Raw genomic sequence first — 26,009 nt, 5'->3', positions numbered from 1 at the left:
TTGTTTTAATATTTATGAGATTTCCATGATTTGCTTTATTAAGCCTGATATTTAATCTGTGTGGTTTTGGCTGAGGGCAGGACACTGTCTCTATGGGGTAGTGGGTGGGTAACAGTACAGAAGCTGCAGAGGGGTGTGTTAAACTACGACTCTGCTTCCTGGTCTGGACCCTGGGTTGTCATGGAGGACAAATAAAACTGGCCATATTCCTAGAATGAAGAGCTGCTCCATCCAAAGAGGGATGGATGCCGTCTCTCCGCATCAGACCAGGTTTTCCCCAAAAAGTTTTCCAATTATCAATGTAGCCCACGTTGTTTTCTTACTTGCAACAATTTAGGTATCTACTGCCCCCTATTGCCAGGAAAAATACACACTGTCACTTTAATGCTAATACATTTTAAAGAGCGCTCTACGTCATAATTCATATTCCTAAAACTATTGCCTTTGCTCAGAGTCAGCTTTCAAATTATGAAGTCATTTGCACCATCGCCATCATCACGAGAATATCTGATGGGCTCAATAATCCTAATTAACAGGGAGAGTGGATGATTACTCTCTGGAGTTATCTTGATTTACCTTTTCAGCTAAGAAGCAAATAAAGAAGGAGGGTGCTGAATTCAGTCGACAGAGGCTGTAACAATGTCAATTAGAGGAACAGAATTTTATTTCTCATACAACATGAACTGAATCACAATGAACTCGTGAATATTTAGTTTCCTTATCTGGTGCAAAAGAAACCCAGATTAAATAAAGAAAATGAATAAATTAATAACAAAGCAGGATGCATTTGGACACCAAAACCTGATTAAAGGGATACTTTCCAACTTTTTGTATTTTTTTATATTTTTTTAACCAATATGTGCAAAAAAGACCCTTTACAGGGTTAATGAAAGGCCACCCATCCCCTATGGCCAGATTATTCCACTTGCAACACATTTTTAAGGTGTTAAAGACGAATGCACAGCGAGGAGACTAGAAAGGACACTTGGGGGAGATAAAAGCAAGTCAAAACTCGCCTGTTTCCCCTTTAAAGCTAACAAGTCAGGTAGATAACCAAGAAAAGGTCAATGAAAACAATAAATAATAAGTGTAAAGTCATCAATGAAAAGACAGATCAATAAAACCAGAACTTAGTAGAACATGACCTCATTATGTTCTCGAGGTGAGGAGATTTTTCAACACACTTTGGATTAAATTTAGAAACCTGACTCTTTGCATCTGGTTTAAATGTTTTCATAAATGCTGAAGTAGCTGGATTGGTCAATAAAAGCAGAAATATTCCCATCGTGTCAGCACACCTCTGTGTGTTCTAGCAGCCTCGCACCGCTGGCGTTTAGTGAAATGGCTTCGTTGTATTGGATTTCGCCTTCGGCAATCCGGATACATTTCTGATTTCTAGCCTTTACTGTTACTCTGCATTAAGTCAACACTACCTTTTGCTCTGCTGAGTGACTTTGCTTCATATTTGTTTTATTAGCATTCTTTAATCACTAGCACTGAGAGCTTTAATGGGAAGAAAAAAACATTTATGCAAAGTCGAATATATTTTCTTTGGAACTCAGTCAGGGAGGATGTTTCAAGGCTCACGATGAAGGAAGGTCATGTTCACCGTCTATTGTCAGACCTAAGCCTTTTGTGTCTGAAATTCACAGAATGAGAGGGTGTCTCAGAATGTCCAGAGTTTGAGGTAGTTCTCTCTTACTTTGCATAAAACTCTCCGACAGCAGTAGAATAAAGCAAATAGTTTATTTTTTTCAGCTCTTAGCTTCTCTCAGTAAAAAATGAGTTAGCCTGCAGAGACCGAGCCGCTGGGGTCAGAGCAGTTTACTGTTCATAAAGTTCTGACACAAATAAAAGCCATCTGTAAACCTCTCCATGAAAAGCACCTCCTACACCGAGGCACAAAGAGCATCACTCACACAGACTCAGTTAGCAGCGCCGCTTTCATCCCTCTCAAACAGAAAAACAGATCGAATCAGGGCGGAGGACGAGGATCAAGAGAGCACCCGAAATCGCCGCCACCTCAGGCTACTCACGGAAAAAGTTTACTGTGCAAAGAAACAGTAGAGTCTTCATTTGATAAAACTGAGAACTAATTTGTGAACAAGCTTTATTTCCTAATTAGAAATTAAGGGGTTTCTTGTGAATTTTTGATGGCATGCGTTGTCTCACACCCCCTCCCTGAAGACTGGCAGAAATGTAACAATTAAGGAAATACAACACGCTGAAGCGGCTGGCAAGGGCAGATGTCCCTGAGAGCTGCAGGCATGAAAAACATTTGGAGGATGAGTGAAAGGAACAATGAGCAGCCAGAAGGTAGGACATGAAAATACAGAGCATGCTGAAGTAAACAAAGTCTCCACCGTTTAAACGTTCGTGGAAACAAAAAATTGGCGCCTGAGGGAAGCAAATACAAAGAAAACAGCTCCAGGAAACTTTGGACTAAATGGATTCTGACCTTCAGCTTATGCACAGAACAGAAAACATGTTGAACGTGTTTATTTTGTATATTTCAGCTCCCAAAGCTCAAGATTGTCCAAATTTGAGTCTTTTTCCAATCAAAATAATTCAATTATGAGGAAGATATCTAATTCTGTAACCATGAGTCTGAATCTAAATTTAGTAAATGTACTGAGCTTTGCATTCAAGCCTGAGGCAATCATTGTGTGACCCCTCCTGCTGCCCTCATTAATTACGATAAGGTTAATAGTGTCCCTCACAGCAACAGATTCTATAATTCCCAAAAAATCTATGAAATGGTCTTCATCTAAGTGGCATTTATTTAAAGATTAAAGGAGCCATAACATGGAAAATCCAATTTTTTGAGCTTTTTACCGTGTGATATTAATTCCTCATTAAAACAACCCTCAAACCTGTTTTTGGTTGCATTCATGCCTTTGTCTGTATCAGCTGCAAATTTAGAGTTTTACTTTGCAAAATTCTGAAAATACTAAATGAAAACTACTTGCATCTTCAGATATTTCTCCTTCCCCTGCTAGTGGTCTCTTTTCTGAAACCTGGAAATTCTGATGAATGACTTCTGCATCGTGGACAAAACACCATCGTAAAAACCATGCATGCTGTCTACAAAGACGCGCGTACAGGATAAATGTGTTAGGCAACTTGTTTTGTAATAGACTCAAGAGTCCAGTGGTTAGAGTGCCAGACTGGTGTGCAGGCTTACCTCCGGGTTGCAGCAGTAAGTTTTTTCATCTCTTTTAGCTACACTTGCCACTATTATGTTTTCAACCCTTTATTGGTAAACTATTAAAAAAAATTAAGGACTAATATGATTTTTTAACTTTCTTTGCTCATTTAGCCAGTGTGAGCCCACGTGGTGTGAGCAGAGTAAATCAGCTAAAATGCTGCTTGGAAATAACCAAATTCAAAGATCTTTAGAGACACAAAATCGTCGTTGTCGTCTTCCTCCGCTTATCCGGGTCCGGGTCGGGGGGGCAGCATCCCAACTAGGGAGCTCCAGACTGTCCTCCCCCCGGCTACCTCCACCAGCTCCTCCAGCAGGACCCCAAGGCGTTCCCATAGCAGATTGGAGATGTAACCTCTCCAACGTGTCCTGGGTCAACCCGGGGGCCTCCGGCCAGCAGGACATGCCCGAAACACCTCCCCAGGGAGGTGTCCAGGAGGCATCCTGACCAGATGCCCAAACCACCTCAACTGACTCCTTTCGATCCTGAGGAGAAGTAGTTCTACTCCAAGTCTCTCCCAAATGTCTGAGTTCCTCACCCTATCTCTAAGGCTGAGCCTGGCCACCCTACGGAGGAAACTCATTTCGGCCGCTTGTATCCGCGATCTCGTTCTTTCGGTCATTACCCAAAGCTCATGACCATAGGTGAGGATTGGGACGTAGATCGACCGGTAAATCGAGAGCCTGGCTTTCTGGCTCAGCTCCCTCTTCACCACGACAGATCGGCTCAGCGTCCGCATCACTGCAGATGCTGAATCAATCCGCCTGTCGATCTCCCGATCCCTCCTACCCTCACTCGTGAACAAGACCCTGATACACTTAAACTCCTCCACTTGAGGTAGGACCTCTCCTCCAACCCGGATTTGGCAAGCCAGCCTTTTCCGGTCGAGAACCATGGTCTCAGATTTGGAGGTGCTGATCCTCATCCCAGCCGCTTCATACTCGGCCGTGAATCTACCCAACAAGAGCTGAAGGTCAGAGCTGGATGAAGCTAGGAAGACCACATCATCCGCAAAAAGCAGAGACGAGATTCTCCTGCCACCAAACTCAACACACTCCACACCACGGCTGCACCTAGAAATTCTGTCCATAAAGGTAATGAACAGAACCAGTGACAAAGGGCAGCCCTGGCGGAGTCCAACCCTCACCGGGAACAGGTCCGACCTACTACCGGCTATGCGGACCAAACTCACACTCCTCTGGTAAAGGGACTGAATGGCCCTTAACAGAAAGCCACCCACCCCATACTCCTGGAGCGTCCCCCACAGGGTGCCCCTGGGGACACGGTCATAAGCCTTCTCCAAATCCACAAAACACATGTGGATTGGTTGGGCAAACTCCCATGCCCCCTCCATCACCCTTGCAAGGGTATAGAGCTGGTCCACAGTTCCACGGCCAGGATGAAAACCACATTGCTCCTCCTCAATCTGAGATTCAACTATCGATTGGACCCTCCTCTCCAGTACCTTGGAGTAGACCTTTCCAGGGAGGCTGAGGTGTGTGATCCCCCTATAGTTGGAACACACCGTCAGGTCACCCTTCTTAACAATGGGGACCGCCACCCCAGTCTGCTACTCCACAGGACCTGCACCCGATGACCACGCAATGTTGCAGAGACGTGTCAACCACGACAGCCCTACAACATCCATAGCCTTGAGATACCCAGGACGAATGCCATCCGCAACGGGGCTCCGCGGCTGTGTAGTTGTTTGACTACCTCAGCAACTTCTGCCCCCAATATTGGACAGTCCATCCCCAGGTCTCCCGGCTCTGGTTCCTCCTCAGAATGCACGTAGGTGGGATTGAGGAGCTCCTCAAAGTACTCCTTCCACCGTCCGACTATAGCCCCAGTTGACGTCAGCAGCTCCCCAGCTCAAGGAGGAGAGACACAAAATATTTTGCAGAAAATAATGAATAAAACTCAAATATAAATAAAATAAGTTTGCTTCAGCTAGCTAAAAAAATTACTGCCCACACTGGGAGTCGAACTGGTATGGGCACATGACAAAATGACACAAAAGACAGGTGCTTAACCACTTGACTACCAACACATCAGATGGCTTGACAAATTCAGGCTGACAAAAAAAACACCTACTGTTTAAGATAAATGACATCTCAATAGTTCTAACAGTAGTATTTTATCATGATTTGTGCCTAACTTTGCTCTCGAATATTTAAAATAGCACAATCTGGCTCTTTTAATGTAAATGAATCACAAAACATGAACATAAATGTCACTCTTCCTTTTTAACCTGACTTTGTAGATGAAGATGCAATGGTAGGAAGAAGCTTTTTCTTCACCTCCTTCATGACCTTGAAAAACAGAATTGCCTTCAACACGTCTACGGTATTGCTCACCAGCAATTACCAGCTCGGTGAGCCTTCTCTCTGTTGTGGTGGACACAATATGCACCTCTCAGGCAGGGGCCGAGCAAACATGTGAAGCAGACAGGGTTCCACAGGCACAGATAAACAAGACAAAAATCATGTTTTTACATTGTTGGTTTTATACATAAACTGATTTTTCAAAAGTTATTCTAGATCTCTGAAACTTTTGGAGTTGCACCCCGGGACAAAAATGCTTAATGGTTTCTAAAACTTGTCAGAGGCTGTAAAACAGGAGGCAGGTTATTGCTGTCTCTTCAAATAGAAGAAGACCGGATTTACAGCCTGGTGGCTAAGAGGCTATTATGGTTGAATCCAAATTCACTGCCTCTTCTAGTCCTCTAAACCATGCACAGTCCCGCTGCATGGCTAGAAACGTCCTAAGTCCATGCTGCTTTAGTTAGGTGTACCAAGTCCTATTAACACGTCTATCAACTATAATGCAGGCTGATTGCTGTGTACTACACTCTAGATGTTTCACAAAGGTCCAGGTCAGTTCAGTGTTTATCAGTCTCTCAACTCCACTCAATTTTTCTTTGTAAAGCGCCTTGGTGCCATAAGATATGCCACCAAGGCGCTTTACAATAAAACTGAAAAAAAGCAGAAGCACTAAATAAAACACATTAAGAACAGATAAACGCTAACAGACAGTAAATGCCAAATCCTAAAGGTAGGTCTCCCACCTTGTTTTAAAAACCATCTGGGTTGTATCAGAAAAAATGCTTTGGGATTAGACAACTAAACAATGATCTATGTCTGCAAAAACCAGGATTTCAAATTAGCTTTGATTAGATTTTAAACTAAACTGTAATGTAAAGCTGCAATGGCAAATTTGCAAAACAATCTTACAAATACAGTCACATGACTCTCACCCCTCCCATCAGCTATCATCACTAGGCCACGTCACCCTGATGTGGTAATGCACATTGCCACCGTAAATGGGAGAGCGCTAAACACCAGTTGCAGTTTTCTTGGTCCAAACGTCTTTTGTTTTCTGCAAGTGTCTTTCTTTTTGGGTCTCTGGTAGTTTGTCCCAAAGCTGAAGTGGTAGCAGCCGGCGGTGTCTCCTTTGATGTTATTGAGTGGAGAACCTCCCACACCAGTAGTGTTCTGTTGCTAAATACATGAGTGTGTGATGATTGGGGGACCCAGGGAACTGCAGAAGAGCGGTAGTTCAGCGACACCGACAACCAGATGTTCCTATCGTTGGTTTTGGACCAAGCTGTGAGGTTTTTAGATGCAAATGCAAGAGAACCACTTAATTTTGTTTTTCTGTTCTGTTGCTTCTTTTTTGGGTACAGGGAATAGACAGGGTACTTTCCACAAAGAGGTTATTTCTGAAGCAGCAGGATCAGGTGGAACAGATATGCCACCATCTCACACAGCTGCCTGGAGCAGGTCCGGAGCACTGAAGCCAGGCCCAGCTGCCTTCCCTTGGATCAGCGGATAAAGCCGTTTCCTGGCCTCTACCAAATGGATTGTGACTGCAGTAGGAAGTGATAGAAGAGTTGAAAAAGTTAGAGTGGGGGCTGCGGGCCGCAGGTGACAAACTGACAGGTGGGGCTGTCAGATCTGGGATTTTTCTCATGCCAGTCCACACCTGTTTCACCTCATCCTTCCTTCACGGGCCTGTTTCCCCTTCCTATATCTTTGACTTCAGTTCCTTCTGGAATGATTTGACCCTGTCACCACCACTGAAGGCTGCTTTTTTCTATTTTAGACCAATCAATGACTGATGGTCACCCAAAGAAAGCAGTAAACAATCTATACTAGGAACACAGAAACTGAAGTAGTCTGTGACACAATCAGAGATAATAATGCTCCATTTTTAGACAAACAAGTACATTTCTGTCTTTAATAGGATTTAGTTCCACAGGTCAAGACATTTCTATCAAATGTATTTGTGGTTTAATTGATTTTTGTATGTTTTTTTAAACTCATCTTGAAGAAAACTACATTGGCTTGCATGTCAACACTCATACGTCACTTTCTATCAAAAACAAAAATGGGGTCAAATTAAAAGACAGATAAAAATTGTGAAAACATTTGATAAAAATCTTTGAATTCTTAAACTTTGCATAATGAACCGATTGCTGGATCAGAGCTTGCTGGCACATAAAAGACTATTAAGAGACTAAAACATTAATAGTGCAGAATGTGTTCTTGAAACAAGCCGTTTAATCAAGAGAACATGGTAAAACACACACACACACACACACACACACACACACACACACACACACACACACACACACACACACTAGTTAGCAAGCTAATTCACAAAAGCTCAGTGGCACTGACATACTAGGGAAAGTCTGCTACCAACAAACCTACAGTTGAGAGGATTCAAAAATGTCAACACTGGTCAAACATCAGATGGAACGATATTTGTTTCTCTGATCTCAGTTACAGTTACAGCCCTGGAAGGATTAGTAAATAAAAACAGTAGTAAACATAAAATAATAGTAAAAAGGCAGTAAAAAATAATTATGTCTCAGTTAAAATTGAAACATAAGGCAAAAGCATGACCAGCAGCAGAGTTGGGAATTGTGCAATGCAATAACTCCGTCTTCTAAACGTTTCCTGACAAGAACTGAACAGAACATGTGAAACGACTCCTTAGATGAAATTCGCAAACAGAACGGGACATTCTGTCTATGACATCAGGTCTGCTAGGTTCCTAGTTCGCTGCTCTGAATCAAGAACAAACATTCAAGGAGCCATTTGATGGATTTGTTAGGATTAGAGAGACTGGCAGTCTGTCCAGGGTGTGCCCCACCTGTTTGCCCAAAGATTGCTGGAGATAGGCACCAGCCCCCCGCGACCCTGCGTAGATAAGCAGGTTTTGAAAATGGATGGATGGGTTATGAGTAAGGATGTTCTGATTATATTTTTTATTTGATTAATAACTTGTATTTGATACAGCACCTTCTAGAGTCCTAGAACACCCCAAAGCGCATTACAACAAGCGAGTACAGATAACAATGATGAGTAGCGAAAGGGGCACCAGTGACGAAACGATAAATGAGTTCTTTTGGTGACATCTGAAGTGACAAGCCTTTCCACCACATGAAACACCCAGGATGCACACATTACAAATGGCTGTAGCATTAAATTCCTTATCTAGTTTAAAATATGTCCAAACTGAAGAAATTAGCCTGCAAGCTAACAGCTTCATGTTATGGTTTGAAAATATTTGCCTCAGGATAAATTTAAAAGGTCATGTTTGTTGTTTTATAAGGTTAAACCCAAACGTTCCCACTTGATTGCAATCTTATGAAAATCACATGACCAGCCCTGGTTTCTGGTCACGTGACTGGATCGTAGCATCCCTAGTTATGAGCCAGTAGTACAGCTAGGGGTCAGCTCTGGATTTGATGAGGTTTTTCTATAATTGTACATTTCAGAGGCAATTCAAATGAATACTTATTTTAAGAAATGTTTTGGCTGCCATTGGGATGTGGAGAGCATTTCGAGCAATGTGGCAAAAAATCTCAGACGGCATCTTTAAATATAATGTGCAGAAATTGCTGTGGTCTCTCAACTTGCATCTTTCTAATACTGCACGTCTGCAAGTACAGATCCACCTTCTGCAGTGAGACTGCAGTGCACACACTCTTCCTCACTCAAACTGTTATTCCCGTCTCCTTGTCTCTGGGGAGCAGCAAGGCGAAGTTGCTTATCTTACTGACATTTTACACCAACATGCTCTCTGTGCGGAAGGGGGCGTGCCACTGAATGGATTGTAAGAAATGACTCTCCCTTTGGACACGCATGCACAAATTCTACTATTGTTTGCTGTGTGTGAAGGCAGTGAGCACTTTTAACTGCAACCAGTGAGTCAAAATGAATAGAAATTTTCAGTTGTACTTTTTCTGGTTTTTTGCTAAGACCACATTTCCCACCAAGTACAGTGAATTTGCTGATTTAACCTTAAAAACACCAGAAGATTTGCATTTCAAAAAGCCAAAATCAACAAGAATTATTGGAAAAGTGATTCCAAATGTGTTTTTATGTGACAGGAAAACAGGGCATACACGGAGAAGTTGGGAATGTTTGTAGGAATGCACAGAAATGAAGGCAAACAGGTCATCACAGTTATGAGCTCTGACTCATTTCTCCTGCAGGCTTGTGAGCGATGTGCATGGCTTGAGACTCCCCCATGCTAGAATTGATTATGTCTTCATATTGCATCTTCACTACAGCCCTTTGACTGTGGCCTGGATTTTATTACAGCCAACCGGGTAAGGTTGAGATGTTAAGTCTCTGGTTTCATCTGCAGTGCTGTTTTCTCTAATGAAAATGTTTTGGATGAACCCGAACCTGCTTCGGCTGAGGCTAAAAGGGTTCAAGTGTAGGGTCCTTTGACCTTTTCCAGCAAGCCAGTGAGATCCATAGACTTATGTGAAAGAAAAAGATCAATATTTAAAGAAAATCATGTCAACTTAATGAAATCTTACTGGGTTCACAGGAGCCAATTTAAATCAGTCCAAATGTCAGCCCTGCCATAAGACAACCTATAGAACACATAAACGTTATTTGTTTTTACTAAAAAAGAAAAAAAAGAGTTCAGGCAGATGAGAAGGAGGCTGCAAATGTACAGTAGCAGGCTGAACAAATCACATAACAGCTGCTTGACTTTAAGCAGCTGGTAGCAGAGGAGGACCAGATCGTTCAGGTGTGGAGGTGTTTCCAGGTGAACTAGCAGAATGCCACATCAGAGGAGAACTTGATGCACGGAACACACCAGCTGCAAAGCACCGCAAAGTGGATTGTTCACAAAATTCGTGCGCTGTCCGCTCCTCCTCTGTTCAATTATTTTCAGTTAGCGCTTCTGCTCACGCCTACTGTTGTCCAACACCCCCCCCCCCCCCGGTGCCCTTGCTGTGTGTGTGCGTGCTTGTGTGTGTGTGTGTGTGTGTGTGTGTGTGTGTGTGTGTGTGTGTGTGTGTGTGTGTGTGCGTGTAATTGGAGGTGACTGTCGTTACAGTACTTAATTACAGCTGGGGCCGAGCCAGGGTCTTAATGCTGCATGAGTAATGGGGGCAAATGAGCTGCCGGCATCGGCCATCAGCCCCAGAGAGATCTGACTCTTATCGGTAAACTCTCTCCAGCCCTCTGACTTTTCAACAGTTCCAAGAACCATCCATTATCCACTCTCCTCTTCCAGGAAATGCAGAACAAAGACAGTTCAGAGTTGGTACAACAGGTAATGTCCAGAAAAGCTGTGAAGAATTTGAGTCAAGTGATCCGAGAAATAAATAGCTCTGAAGAAGCAGATCAATCCAGAGCCATAGGAACTACTGTTTGGACCTTTTGGACAGCTCTGTCTTCTTTTTCCTCAGGTTTGGGATTCATTATCTGCCTCATTAACTTCACTTTGTGTATTAAATACAACATTATTAAGTACAAAATTTCTCCATACTTGCTCATCGCTATCTGTGCTCCGACAAGCTGATTCCCAGACTGAAATTCTTGGTCAGCTTGCTTCTCACACCAAACCTTTTGTCAGGAATCTTGGTGTGACCTTTGACTGATAATTTTTGTTCTCTCTCTTTTCTAAAAAGAGGTTGGTCGTTAGAAAAGCAACTCAAAGTGTAATAGCTCCCACTTGGCAGCTTAAAGGTGTGGAACACTGAAAAACAAACTTAAGTCTTATTTTTGATTATAATTGTTTATTCTGAGTGTTTCATGCAGGCTGAACATGAAAATAGTCTCCTACATCTATCTCCTGCATTATCATCTGATAGAAAATAGTCTGTGAAACTCTAGGATTACAAAAGCTTGACAGATCTACGTCACACTGTCACTTAACATTCATGGACTCACACATCTTGTTTCTCAATGCCAAGGAACCTCGCTTTGATGTCTTGGCCCCGCCCCGGTTGCCTAGGAGATATGTCACCAGGAACCACCAAGGCGTGTTCCAATGTTCATGTTCTACCATGGCGTGAGTTCTCCGTGTGTTAGCCGTTTAGCTAGCTGAGCAAGGATACATGGGAGGTGTCTTGCAGCCTAGCCTTGGCCAAAAATTACCCAGAATACAGAGCGGGATTTTCAAAAGGATGGTGGATCAGAAGTTGGCAGCTACTTCGGGGACAAATTTCAAGTTTCAAAGTAAGTCAACTAACTTAAAATGTTTTATTTTTTTTTTAGATCCAAAGAAGTTATCTATGAATGGTTAGTTGCTTAGTAGTTGCAGCTTCGGTGGCTAGCGGGTAGTAACTTGAAACTAATACATATAAAATATAAGGTTATCTCGCGTAACGTTACATGACCGCTGTAATGGGGTGAAAATTTCGCACACACAGCTCTAACACTGTGCTATTCAATGCTAAAACTAGGATGACACAAACTAGTTAATATATGAAGCTTCTATCATATATCAATATAAAATATTAATATAAGCGATAGAAGATCATACACCATTGAGCTTGGTCTATGATTAATTTACGGATTAATACTTAATTTAAGACACTAATTTAACAGAAAATTCAGTAAGATTCTTTTCATTCGATAAATGGAAATGCAACCCTTTTCTGTGTTTCGTTTCAATAATGAGGCAAGTTTAAAAATGAAGAAATTTTATTACTAACAATTTTAAACGAAAGATTTGAAAACGACAATTATAAAATGACAGTTCATGGATGGCAACTTCAATGACAATCTTTAACAGTTTTGATATTACTTGTTTAAAAACAAACCTGTGACTGAATGGAGTTAAAAATGAGAATGATGAGTTTTGGATGCGTGAATGAAGTTCTCAGAAGGTTTCTTTCAGAGAGAATGAAAGCGTTCTGGGTGAAAATGATGTTTTACGGATAACTGAGTTATTTTGAGAGAAATAACATCAAACACATTCTGTCGAGGTCTACCTCACCCAATCAGAAGACCCCCGTTTGGATCCGAAGTGTCCAGGTGGAGATGGGTTTCCTCCAGGCACGAGGTTGGTAGAAAAACCTCTAGCACGACCAGATCAGTCCTGGGATGTCTTCTTGGGTCACTCGGTGTATGAAACGTTTGGCAGATGAACATTCTCGTCTTTAACTTAACTTCAGAAATCAATGACTCTGGTAGAGTCTTTCGTTAGCTGGTTTACGGTTCCGTTTATTCTTTGGCTATTCTTGTTGGCGTGACAGAACAGCTTGGCAGAGGGTCTGGGCGGCCATCCCGTCTCTTCAGGCTGACGTTGGTTTCAGAACTGAACTTGAATCTGTGATGGTTAGTTTTACCAAAACTCTCAGAACCCCTCCCACTTTCTCTCCGGAAGAAAGCTTGCTCATGCGTCAAAAACATGTGATGCAGTTATTGTTTATCTGAACTCTGTATTAGCTGAATAAGGTCAAGTTTGTCTTTGCTGAACACATCTTTAATCATAATAATAATAATTATTATTACCCAAAGCATAATAATCAATTTCATGTAATTAAAATACCTTTATAATGAGCAAAGTGATCATGTTAGGATGATTATATTAAACAGTAATAAAATCAATGAATTTATTAATTATTATCTATTTATTATCATCGTGGCTTGAAGTGTCCTTCTTGGGACGGAACAGCAGATATGATGTTATTATCTTGAGCAGACATTGTGGCTCCTTGGGTTAATCTGTGGATTCAAAAATTACTGTTTGACCCAGCTGGGCAAATGTGACCTTTGGCACCAATCAGAGAGCCTTCATCACGCTACACCGCCATGGAAGCCACGGTCACGTGATGCTAGTCTGTTCCATTTAACCGTTTTTTTGTTTGTTTGTTTGTTTTGTTTTTTTGACCAATGAAGGACAGTGTCCTCGTAAGCAAGGCGCCTGGCCTTGCAAGGCGATGTCTTGCAAGGCCAGGCGCCTTGACATTGAGAAACACCCATGGACTCACCCATCTTGACTCGTGACAAGGGAAGGTTGTTGTTGGTTTAGCATCCAGAAAACAGCAGAGAATGTGTCGGCTAGTTTAAGCTAACCATTAGCGTTAGCAACTCCACCACGTGGCAGAAGCTCCTCCAGGCTTGTGTTATTTATGGCGATAAAACAAAAATGTTGCAGACCAAACAGAGTCATTGGTAAAGTCATGTTGCTGTTAGCCAATCAGAGGCAAATGTCACAATATTAGACTCCAAACCTGCCCTCTGAAGCTCAGCTGTGATCATATGATAAATGTATTCATCGCCCAGCTAATAACTCAAAGGCAGGGTTTTCCTTTGTTTTGTATTAAAATGCAATCAGTCAGGTGTAATACATTACTTTTTAGAAACACACCATTAAGTTGCAGAAGGGGAGTGCAGTAGTTCATTCAAACTGCTTTAGCAGACACCTCTCTTTTGTACTTCAGTTGTCCAATCATGGAAGAAAAGTCATTCAAGACCAGTTTTGGGATCCAAGAGAGTCTAAAGTACCTAAAGAATCCATATAACTAGTGGAATTCAAGCCTTTTAAATCAAAAACAAACACAGTGCGCAGCACTGAACCACTGAGAAACTTAGTCATTGAAGAATGAACACAGGTGAGAGGGCATCAGATGAGCCACAGCTGAGCAGAGAAAAAAACTCAGAGGAGCAAAAGAAACCACCTAAAATTATACCAAAGTGTGCACAGAAAACATCTCATGAGCTGTGAACATATCAGAATAAAAGCCATTTAGAACAAATACCAATAATTAAAACTCCTAACTCTGTAATTAGAAGTTTTTGGTTGTCAAGCTACAAATAACAGGCTCTGCATTTTGTTTTGGAAGGAAAAGATGATCTAGTTTTATGGTGAAACAATAGCAGCCAACCCTGTAATCAGCCATGCCTCAGAGCAGGCATGCAGATTAGAGTTTTTACAATTATAGACCATAAGGAATGTGTCATCCACCGCCCCGGCACAAACCCCAGACTGCTAAGCTTTCTGTGATTTATTGAATCCAACTGTGATCTTATTTTTTATTGTGAATTCAGATTTGCCAGCTGTCATCTTAAATTGTGATCAACATGATTAGTCACTGGCATGCATATTGAATATTTAGGTTTTGGTTCATTCAAAGCTTTTCTCAGCCTCTTACACATAAATGTAAGCAATATAGACGCAGTGGCGGCTTGTCTATAAGGGGCGCTGGGGCGCCGCCCCACCAGTCTCACAGGGAGAGGAAGAAGAAGAATCACAAAATATATTTTTAAATAATTTTCTTGAGCCAGTGTGTGCTACAATGACCCTTCACAGCACAGGTGTCCAACTCCAGTCCTCGAGGGCTGCTATCCAGAGCCGGATTAAATAAATGGACTACACTAGGCAGGCTGCATTTTTAGCCCCCCCCCCCCCCCCCCCCCCCCACACACACACACACACACACACACACCCTCCATCGATGTTATGTAATGAATTGAAATCTGAAACTTACAAAATTTACTTATAAAAGTTCATTCACATTTTACATAGCCTAGTTTTTGGTTACAAATTGGTTGTTTGTATGCCAAAATAAGTCATGTGTTGTAGGCTGTTGCCTCTGCTGAATCAGAAATTCTGTGTCAATTTTCTGAGTGTGAACTTATTGTTTTGCTATTTGAACATTAATAAAATTATTTGACAAATAATTAATAAAACCAGCAACACTTACCAAGGAAACCATTTAGCATTATCTACTCCGGGATAATCTTCAGCCTTCCAGCATCACATGGCCTCAGTCACAGCAGAAACACGTCTAAAGAAATGTTCCTTGGTTAAGCTTCAGTCTATGTCTCCAGATTTCCTCTGTGATGCAGAAGAATATCCAATATTGTGAGAGGGATAGTTTAGTGCAAAGTACTCATCAGTTTGGTACCACTTTGCAGGATCAGATGGGTAGCTAGTTGTTAATACCCTGTCTGGGTCTAGAGGCTCCTATAAGACTATATTAGGCTCACTTCTGGCTGGCTGCTGTTCTTCCAGTTTGTCCTTCTGTGAAGGCGCTGATGTTGACGGCGTTGGCGCTACATCGTCTTCCGCCGCATCTTCCACTGCGTCTTCGGGTTGTGTCTCCTCCGGGTCTTGCTCGGGCCCGGCCTCTGGCTCTGCTGACTCGAGCATGTTCACAGCTGTCGGACGGCTGCCCGAGCAGCCCGACAGAAACTTCTGTAAGGCCCCCCGCTGTCTCTTCTTTAGTTCCTCTTCATTTTTTTTTTTTTACGTTTTGCCACACCCGAAAGCATCGTGAAAGTTAGCCAACTCAAAAACACCTGCTAGCTTTGTTGTGTCCCGCTCTGACTCTGACCGCTTCTCTGACGTCCTTCATTGGGTGGCGCCTTAACCCTCTGGGGTCCAGGGTGTAATTTGCCGTCAGTTTTCCTTTGTATTTCCAAAATAAAAACCATAACCACTACCTTATGTGGTATCAATCTTTTCAGCACAACCTGGACTTTATGAATCTATGCTTATTTTTTATATTTGGACATAAAGGGGTTGCATGTTAGACCTTAAATCACTCAAAAACATAAAATCTGAATAGGAAAAAAGTTGTTTATTTTACTGTGAAACCAACAAACATTTATGACAAAGGTTTTTTATCATTTAGACTGGTAATCTAGACTGTACATTTATAAAAAATATGACTAAATATAGCAAATAACTAATTTAAAAAAATTATTAGCTCTCTGGGATCCAGAGTGTAAATCACCGTTTTTGACTCATTTTGGTTTGTCTTTTGTATTTTCTAATAAAAACAATAAATATTGCCTTATGGGGTATCATTAATTTCAGGACAACCTGGACTATCTGAATTTATACTTATTTATTAATTTGGCAATAATATACATGGATTTTGGAGAGAGAAGAGTGGCTCCGTCTCACGCCGAGATCTGACAGCTGCGCGGCGCCGCCCACTCCTCTTGTTGGATCTCTGAGGAGCTGGATCTCTGCCTTCATCCTCTACCTCATCATGACCCAACTCTTCTATGAGGAAGGATGGATTTGCCACATCGTCATCAACATCCTCGCTATTTGCCTCAGACTCCGGCTGCGAGTCTCCGTCCACTTCCTCTGCTTCCAGTTCTAAAAACAGCCGTACTATCTGAACTGCCTGGTGGACATTTATCCTTCTCATCATCCTTTATATAAGCCTAGTAAAAGCATACTAAACTGCAGAGACAATATATCTGTCCGGATCGCTCCAAAATACAAAGTTTACCGTCAATATCTGTCTAATTGTTTGTTGTTACTCCGTTCGCGCCACTCCTTTCCCCGCGAAGCGGCTCCTTTTTGCGCACATCTCGTTACTCGTGCAGCCTTCCTTTCTCTCTCTCAGCTACATAATACTTTTTGTCAGCTGAATATGTGAGACTTCCACCAACAGCAAAAGGATCTCGTGTTTTTGTGGGTTTTTAATGTTCACAAGCACATTCCCGCTCACAGATTACTAAACCGCTGTTTTGACAAGTTATCAGATTGTCTAAAAATAGGTCATTTTTTAGTTTAGTATAACTCCGCTTTTACGTTGCCTATTAACACAATTTAAAAACTGGGGTGTAGTTTATAATCTCCTTTTTAAAGCCGAATTGAAACCGAAACTCAGGGAGGCGGAGTCTTGCTGCTACAGCGTCCCAAATCAGACCTGTTCAAAAGACGCGTATACTTGTCCGTGGACCCCAGAGGTGTGACGTAGCCAATGAAACGGTCTATGGTTAAGATAAACATTGTCACTATTTTTAGTTAATTGATAAATTATTTAAACAAATTGTAGATTGGAGTCCTAGCTACAAATTCTATCATAGGACATTTGTACATTTAATTTTTAATTTATTTATTTATAATTTTGTTCCTCTGTCTGGGCCCCATCCAGCCAATCAGGCCCTAGGCACGTGCCTACTTTGCCTTTGCGTTAATCCGGCTCTGCTGCTATCCCACATGTTTTAGTGTTTTCCCTGTTTCAACACACCTGATTTCAATCAGCAGGTGATTAACAGGCTTCTGCAGAGCTGGGTGAGCTGCTGCACAGGTGAATCAACTGTGTTAGGTAAACAACAAAAAGATGCAGAACCAGCCCAAGAGGACTGGAGTTTGACACCCCAGCTTTGCAGGGTTAAGGAGAGGCCACCCAGTCCCTATCACCCCCTGTGCCCAGAATATCGCACTTGCAGCATCACAGTCGCCGGTCCGCTGTGTTGGAACTTAGAAAAAATTAAGCTGACCTTCCTGGCGCTGCTGTCTCTGACACAAATCCTGCCAAGAATGTTCGTCTAAAAATTTCCTTTCGTTTCATCGTTTGTCATTCCCTCACCCAGCTGACTGAGTGAAAGAAACCAAGATCTTGTCTGATCCGCGCAGCGTGAGTCAAACCCACAAATCAAATTGACACTCATGAGTTTGTGGAGGGGACACGTGAGCATGGATGTGAGTACGATTTGTGCCTGGATGTGTGATTCGAGATAGGTCACCTGTTGGTCATAAGAACAGACTCATGTTCAGAGACGCTGACTTTATCTGACAGGCTGGGGCTAACGTAGTAATGTGTTCAAAGCCCCTGATGCGTGCAGCATGTTGCTTTACGTTCAAATCATTAAAAAACACTAATTATTTTCGAAATCTCACATGAAGAAGAATCATAGAAGCCAGCTGTGCTCTAGAAGCTCAATTTTGAATCCTGAATTATTTCCAAGCCAAGATTTTATCGGGTGGACATGGAAGTGAGCATCTGAAACCTGAGCTTTGGGACTGCTGGTGTGCACCACTGTTTGACGTGTTTATTTAAAGTCAAGCATAACTATATCACTTCCATCTTGTCTTCCAGGCTTGTTCAGCATCTACTGCACCATCAGAAACATCATCCATACGAGCAAAAGAGAACAGAAAATAAATTGACACCGCCCATGAATAATGCAAGAACCCCTCCAGGGTGTCAGCAACAACTGGCACCTTTCCCCCTGATTCATGCACATTACACACGAGGTGTGTGTCAGTAAATGTTGATCACAATCAAGTACAACCTTAACCTGCACATCCGTGTCACTTTAAACATCAGAGCACAGAGTGAGAGTGTCGTCTTTGCAGCTTCGCTTTGATGGAAATTATTCTTGAATGTTGCAGCTCTTCAGCCTTCAGCATCTCTCCTCACATGTCCAGCTCCTTATAGCCAATCTGCTAATAATAGTCAATATTTAAAGCAGGACAAAAGCGGACATGGCCTATAATCTCTAGTAAATATGCAGCTGTGGTGTAAAACTGTTTGTCCAGAGGGGCAAATTCAGACTGATCATGTGAGCAGAATGTGAAAACCGGAACAAAGAGATGCCAGACTTTGATTTTCTGTTAATGCTCCGTGTGAGATCAGCGTCACCAGCTATTTGAATATAAAAGCTATTCAAAAGGCGATGAAAACATGCAAGTGGATACCACTTAGCTGATGGTGGACCATGCAGGTAAAACATAAACAAAAGTCAACCACATAACATTTGTTTAATCAATATATTTGCAGTGGTCTCTGGTAGGAATTAATGTCTTGCAAGCTGTACTCAGGGCAAAAATAACCCAGAAGCAAGTCTGCTGCAGCAGAGGGGCACAGCATGGCAGGATTTGGAGTCTTATTTCCTGATATTTGGACGTCTCGCCTCGGATTTGATAACATGCAACACGACTACCACTGACTTGCCACGTTGACGTTTTATCTCCACAAATAACACAAGCCTGGAGGAGTTCTGCTGTGTAGTGGAGTTACTAATGCTAACAGTTAGCTTCTAGCCGAGACGTTGGATACTGTTTCCTGGACGCTAAACCAACAACAGCCTTCCCGTCGTGAGTCAAGATGGGCGAGTCCATGAATGTTAAATGGCAGTGTGACGTAGATCTGTCAGGATTTTCTAATCCTAGAGTCTTGGGCTGTTCAGAAGCTAATGCAGGAGATGGGTGCAGGAGACTATTTTCATGTTCGGCCTGCATGACTCAGTGACAAGAATGTTTTTTCAGAATTCCACACCTTTAAAAGCAACAAAAGCCACTGTGTTGGTCACGTCTATCCCCTTTAAGCTCTACACCCACAACTTTGTGACCCTCATTGGGGGTCCTGACCTCAACTTTCTCCAGAACCGTTCTCATTAGACCAACACGTTGTCCTGATCAGTGAATGGCTAAATCTACTCAGATGTGTTGGTGAAACACAAACATCTATAATATTTTATAAGTTTACTGGTAGAAAGTTGAGCTTCCTCCATTCCAGTGCTGCTGCCTAACTAAAATAAACTGCATTCCTCGTGCATTTAAATAGAAAACTGCCTGGTTTCTCTGTGCTCAAATGAATTACTCACATATGAAATTAAAAGCTGCAGCTCAAGTCCTCCAGCTGAAATACCCAATGTTTCTGTTGCACCCCCACCCCCCTCTCTCTCTCTCTCTCTGCAGCTGCACTCATGGTCACGCATGTGATTCATTAAACATTAATACAATATCAGCTCATTCAGTAAATGGTTTTCAGCCAAGTGGAGCAGCGCGAGACCGCCTCATAATTATGAACAAACAAGCATCAGCTGTGCAGGAAAAGTTCTCATTTCTCACCTTTGAGAATTATCCGCGCATCTCAGTCCGACGCGTGTCCTCCTCTCTGCTGGGATGGAGAGCAACGCAACAAAGGTGCTGGTGGTTCTGGAAGGACCGGATGAGTTCTGGTTCCGCAAAGCTGGATATTTTTATTTTTATTTTTTTAAGCGAGACGAGAGCTGAAGAGCAACCACGAGCGTTGTCCTCGATCCTCCCATCTGATGCTCAAATGTGTATTTTCTTTCTTTTAAAGCGCACATGCTGTCACCGTCACGTGACCATCCCTCCCTGCCGTCCAATGGGCTGCCTCCCCCTCTCCCAGTGATGCTGCAGCTCACTGATCATTGTGCATGTAGTAAACACTCATGTTCACTGTTTGCCTCCCTCTTCACCTTTGTGACTGCACTGCAAGAAAAAAAAACAGGTTTTCAAAGCATCTTTTGTTTTTTGTGGGGACAAATCAATGATGCAGCTGTGTTTTAATTCAGATAAACTAGCATTATTAACCCTCAAAGCTTCAAAGTTTCATCCATCTTTTCTGTCTCAGCTCATGTCTGGCATAGTTGTGTTTATTTCTTCTTCAGGCTGATCTGGTGTTCAGGTGCACAAAGCCACATAAAGGCTGAAATCATGGAATGATGCATAAAAGTGTGCAGGAGTGAACACATGTTGGAACTAAAATATCTAAAGGACTGCAATGAACATTTTTAAAAGATTTGAATTGAGTTATTCTCGACCTTCAGCTGTTAACTCCCTATGTCTAATAAAAAGAGCCTAGTGATTTTTATCTTGAGAGGCGCTATGTAAAATACTGTTTCTACTTCTTAATCGTGGAATAACTTTAGTCATTTTTATAGCTCTGGAAAATATTATTGAATAGCCTTAATCCATCAGTGTTTCACCCTGCTGTTTGGTCATTTAGTGGCACGTGAGATGCCGGGCAAAACATAAACACTTGCAACAAAGTTATGTAAATGAAAGCATGCAAAAAAATCATTTTATTGTATTTATACATGAAACACATTTATAGCCAGGCAAGCCACCCTATTTGTGAATCTATAATCTGGCCACGACCCATAGACAGAGCTCGGTCATGGGGTGGAATCTACAGTTGTCTTTCAAACTGTCTCTGCATGTCGTTGGACAACAAACAATGTGACATGCTCACCGCTACAGATGTCTGTCAACGGGACAGTCTGCCATACACCATGAAGAAGATGCTAATACATAATTTCTTCTGATTAAAAGACTTAAGTACCTTATCTGCTCTTGACCCAAAGACAATCTCAAGTCTAACCCCGGCTTTCCACAGGAGCCGTCAGCAGCACGTTACTGCAGCAGCACGTCATAGCTGCTGATAGGAACCGCTGTGGTCAACAGAACCTTTTCCACCAGAGCCGTCAGCAGCGCGAGTCGGCCGCGTCTCAGGAGCAGCATGTCGCGGCCTTTACGTGCCGGTTCTATTTTCTACGCGCGACGCCTCTGAAACGGGTCAAGTTCGACATTTTTGGGGAAGGAAAGACAGGAAATCAGACGCGGAAATGGAGCGAAGCTCCAGAGATTTTCAGAATAAAGAAACGTACTTCCTTCTGATTGCTTTACTTTTAAAAAAAGTTACTAACTGTGCGGCCCCGTGAGAAGTTATCACCTAGCTAGCGGTCTCCTTTGTTTTTCAGGTCCGTATTGGCGATTATAAAACGGACAGAACATAAAACAAAAACCATGTTGTAAATTTCTCCTGCTTGTTCTTGTTGTGTTTACTGACGGTCACTCGTGTGACTTCATGCTCTGTCGGGGACAGCTGCTCCCCTGCTGCTTCGCGTCTCGTGGGAAGGGCCAAGCAGCAGCTTGACGTGCTGCTGCAGTAACGTGCTGCTGACGGCTCCCGTGGAAACCCGGGGTTAGTGGTCCAAGAATGGTGCCAAAGCGTTTCAAACAAGCAGTCGCCATCTTTGTTTTATCCCTCAGTTGCAGTAACATCCTGCCCACCGAACCTCTTCTTGGCCCACTGAACGGATAGAGCGCTCTGATTGGCAATTCACAAGACTGGTCGGGCCTGCTGAGGCTCCTAAGGAGGGTGGCTAGAACGACTTGCAGAGCATCAGTTTGTCTAGATGTCTAGGCTAACACCCTTACCCCGGGTTTCCACGGGAGCCGTCAGCAGCACGTTACTGCAGCAGCACGTCTAGCTGCTGCTTGGCCCTTCCCACGAGACGCGACGCAGCAGAGGAGCAGCCGTCACCGACAGGGCACGAAGTCACACGAGTGACTTCGTCAGTAAACACAACAACAAGCAGGAGAAAACTACAACATGGCTCCAAAATGTTTGTGTTTTTATATTCTGTCCGTTTTATAATCGCCAATACGGACCTGAAAAACAAAGGAGACCGCTAGCTAGGTGATAACTTCTCACGGGGCCGCACAGTTAGTAACCTTTTTTAAAGTAAAGCGACCGGAAGGCAGTACGTTCTTTATTCTGAAAATCTCGGGAGCTTCTCTCCATTTCCGCGTCCGATTTCCTGTCTTTCCTTCCCCAAAAATGTCGAACTTGACCCGTTTCAGAGGCGTCGCGCGTAGGAAATAGAACCGGCGCGTAAAGGCCGCGACATGCTGCTCCTGAGACGCGGCCGACTCGCGCTGCTGACGGCTCCTGTGGAAAAGGTTCTGTTGACCACAGCCGTTCCTATCAGCAGCTATGACGTGCTGCTGCAGTAACGTGCTGCTGACGGCTGCTGTGGAAAGCCGGGGTTATTGTCATGGTTCTGCCTTCTCTCTGCTTCTGCTGCTATTTTCCCTTGTTTGCAGGTGAGTGTGTTGGGGATTAGCAGCAGCAGCTGCAGCTAATTACCATCAGCCTGGCCAGAGGATTTAAGGAGCGGTGCTGCCACACCTCAATGCCGGTTGATACTCTACTGTTGGGTACATCTAGCCACGGCCTTATCTGTGCCTTGACTTTAAGACTTGTTTACCTGAACTAACCCAGCTCTGCATTCTTGTCTGTACCAGCCCTGGATTCCCTCCACCTGCCTGAGGTGTGATTTATCACAAGCGTCGTTCAGCTTCCCTGGCCTCCTGCTCTCCACCGCTCACCTGCCTTCCTGGATCCAGCATCTCCTCCAGCGACCATCTCCTCCCTGCATCAACCTGACTTGCCTCTCCCTCCTGCCCCTAGTCCTGCTCAACTCAGTAAGCCCGTTCCTCTCATGATTATTCATCTCCTGGTTCTCAGTTTCTAATCACTCTCACCGTTCTTCTTAGAGTCGGAGTTGCCTCGTTTCCTGTCCCGTTTGGATCAGCGCCCTCAGTTTTCGCTTTGTTTTCTTTATAAAATAAAGATTTTATTATCTCTTACCTTATCCCTGAGTGATTCTTCATGTGGGTTAAGAAATTACCACCCATCATGACACTTATACATCACTGCTTAATGGCCCTCCTGGTGCAAAAAGTCAAAGCAGCTCAGCATTGCTGAATTACCCGTTACTATCCATCTTCATCTTGCCCACAAATAGATTTTAGAGAAAATAATCTCATTCAATCTCATTCAATAATTCTACAAATTATAGAACGTGCTAAATTAAATCAAGACTGCGAAGCTGCTGGAAAAAAACTAATCTTTCCGATTTAAACTGCTGTGAGTGCATGCTTGCTTCTCTTGTGGTTCAACCCGCTGATGCAATTTGAGTTTGAATATTGCAAAAGTCTCTGAGAATAATGCAGTCAGTCAAACATCAGCACAGTCATTAGTCAGGGCATTTAAAACAGTGGGCAGGGCTTCAGCTATATGCATTTATACACTTTGACCTGTGCTTGGACCCATTACCTTTCAGAAGGACCATGTGACATTAAAAGATAACATGTTTTATTCATGCACTCACTATGAGTCAGTACACATCATCAGCTGATGACGCTCATGTCACTCGGGCCACGCTGGGTTTTTAAAGAAATGTCAAAAGTTGCCTTCAGTCGGCTCTGAATGGATATATAAATTTCTTTGCCTGAATTACATTTTTCTACTCATAGATGAGAAATAGGCTGGACAAATGTCATCCATACGATGTCCCCCCTAAACAAGTTCTCACACCATATAACCTGTGTGGGTGCTGACAGTAAACTTACACATAAGCCACCATATTGGATTCTAATGCATCCCTCCATTGGCAGGATATGAAGAGCAATAAAAGAAGGAAATAGTGATGAAATTATATTTAACCCTAACCCCACACACTCGCTATTGCATTTGCAGTTTTTCATTTGTGTTTCCCATTCCAAATAAAGGGATTTTCTATTCTATTCTTGGTTTGAAAGCCTGTTTCGTTCAACTTTAGATGAATTTGAGGAAAATCTTTTTGTGCAGCTGAGATTTTGTGCATTGTACTCTAGAAAAACCCTCATCACAGCTAGTCTAATTCCAGAAATTTATTCTGCCATTATGGTGTCACATACTGGATTGAACTGGTTGAAGCCTGAAGAAACAGGACGTGTAAATAGGACATGCACAGGACATGTAAATAATCAAATCACTTCATAAATAGAGGTTGTGGGGGAACCATACAACAGCCCGACACCTCCTCCTCTTCACCAGTTTGACGCTGCCCTCTGACCTGGGTCCTAGTCAGACCAGTCTATAGACTGGTCTGACTAGGACCTTCTTTTGTCCATATATTGGTCAATTTTTGTCCTATTACAAAAAGCTAACCATTTTTGAAAAGCTTAATCAATGCCCTTTCAGAAAATGACATGTTTTCATTTTTGAGAAATTTGACCATACGACTGATTTTGTGCTGGATGGTAACGTATGACTAAGAACGATTATTTCAGTATGTGAGCATTTTTTATGTCAAATTTGACAAACTATTGAAAGTATTGTGGCGCAACAGAGATTGCCTTCACTAAAAATTTCATTTAAGAATATTTCACTGTAGCAGTGGAATAACATTATGTTTTTATTTGTTTCCCCCTTCTGCATTGTTCAGCCAAACTTGAAGATTGTTGGTCACTTTTCAGAATGAACATGTTTATTGTTCTTTAAAGTACTTAAATAAAAAATGTACCTAAGATTTTATAATGTAATTTGGCAAATTATTTTTTATTTTGCTGAACTAAGGTACATTACCAGTAAGTGCATTTTATTCAGGATCAAATACTGCTCACTTATATTGTTATAGTATATTAAGAACATATTTTTGAGTTTTGTCAACTTTATTGAAGTCCTTGACACTAAGATATCTTAAGTGTAATGTATACCAAATTTTAAGTAACACCCACTAATCTTGGCTGAATATTAAGTTATTGTGACTCAAAGTATTTAAGTTGTACAACTTGATTTGAATTTAACTATACTGAGATTTATTGAGTTGTCTCAACTTCATAAAAGTATGACTCATTCACATGTAAAAATTTATTAATGCTTACTACAATTGAATTTGGTTACTTGAAGGAAATCTGTTTCCTCAATATTTTCAAGTAAACTTAACTTGTTAATGCCCACTTTTCTTGACATAATATTTTTAAGGTATTGTGACTCAAAGTATTTAAGTTGTATTAACTTGATTTGCGTCTATCTTTACTGAGTTTTATTAAGTTATCTATACTTTTAAACAAGTACAGCTCACTTGCATATAATAGTTTATCAATACTTTCCACAATTAAGTTTGTTTACTTACTTTTCCCAAGGTAATGGGTTTCCTCAATATTTTTCAAGTAAACTTAACTTGTTAGAATTTACAGTGTAATGTACTCAGAGCAGAAAACAGGGTCCAAGTTCTCAGGTGCTGCTAATCAGGCGCCTGTGTACCAGAAGCTCAACTCTTTTTTCCCGGCCAATGTGGCTCCATTGAATTGAAAATGATTCATTGTTTTTAAATATGACGAGACTTGGAAGGAAAAACCTCTGCCTACTGTTTAAAATGCATGACAGCCAGCAGCAGCTGAGCATCTGTTGTG

The 26,009-nt window shown here is 42.2% G+C and overlaps 1 protein-coding gene and 1 long non-coding RNA gene across 3 annotated transcripts in view; one reads left to right on the top strand and one right to left on the bottom strand.

Annotated features, from left to right (window-relative positions):
• Window positions 1–20,214, bottom strand: part of rap1gapb (RAP1 GTPase activating protein b) — a 126,657-nt gene extending 106,443 nt beyond the window's left edge. For both annotated transcript variants that reach the window (XM_054731766.2, XM_054731783.2), the window contains exon 1: window positions 20,085–20,214. The gene's annotated coding sequence lies outside the window, so the exon portion shown is untranslated. The remainder of the gene's footprint in view (window positions 1–20,084) is intronic.
• A 1,995-nt stretch (window positions 20,215–22,209) lies between these two features.
• On the top strand, window positions 22,210–23,422 carry LOC107385934 (uncharacterized). The gene is made up of 2 exons (XR_008559259.2): window positions 22,210–23,252; window positions 23,325–23,422. It is a non-coding gene; the product is annotated as an uncharacterized lncRNA (long non-coding RNA).
• The last annotated feature ends 2,587 nt before the right edge of the window (window positions 23,423–26,009 follow it).

The sequence above is a fragment of the Nothobranchius furzeri genome, chromosome 3 (assembly GCF_043380555.1).
Source record: "Nothobranchius furzeri strain GRZ-AD chromosome 3, NfurGRZ-RIMD1, whole genome shotgun sequence".
Taxonomy (NCBI): domain Eukaryota; kingdom Metazoa; phylum Chordata; class Actinopteri; order Cyprinodontiformes; family Nothobranchiidae; genus Nothobranchius; species Nothobranchius furzeri.
Note: the sequence above shows the minus strand (reverse complement) of the source record. Positions and strands in the feature narration are given on the sequence as shown.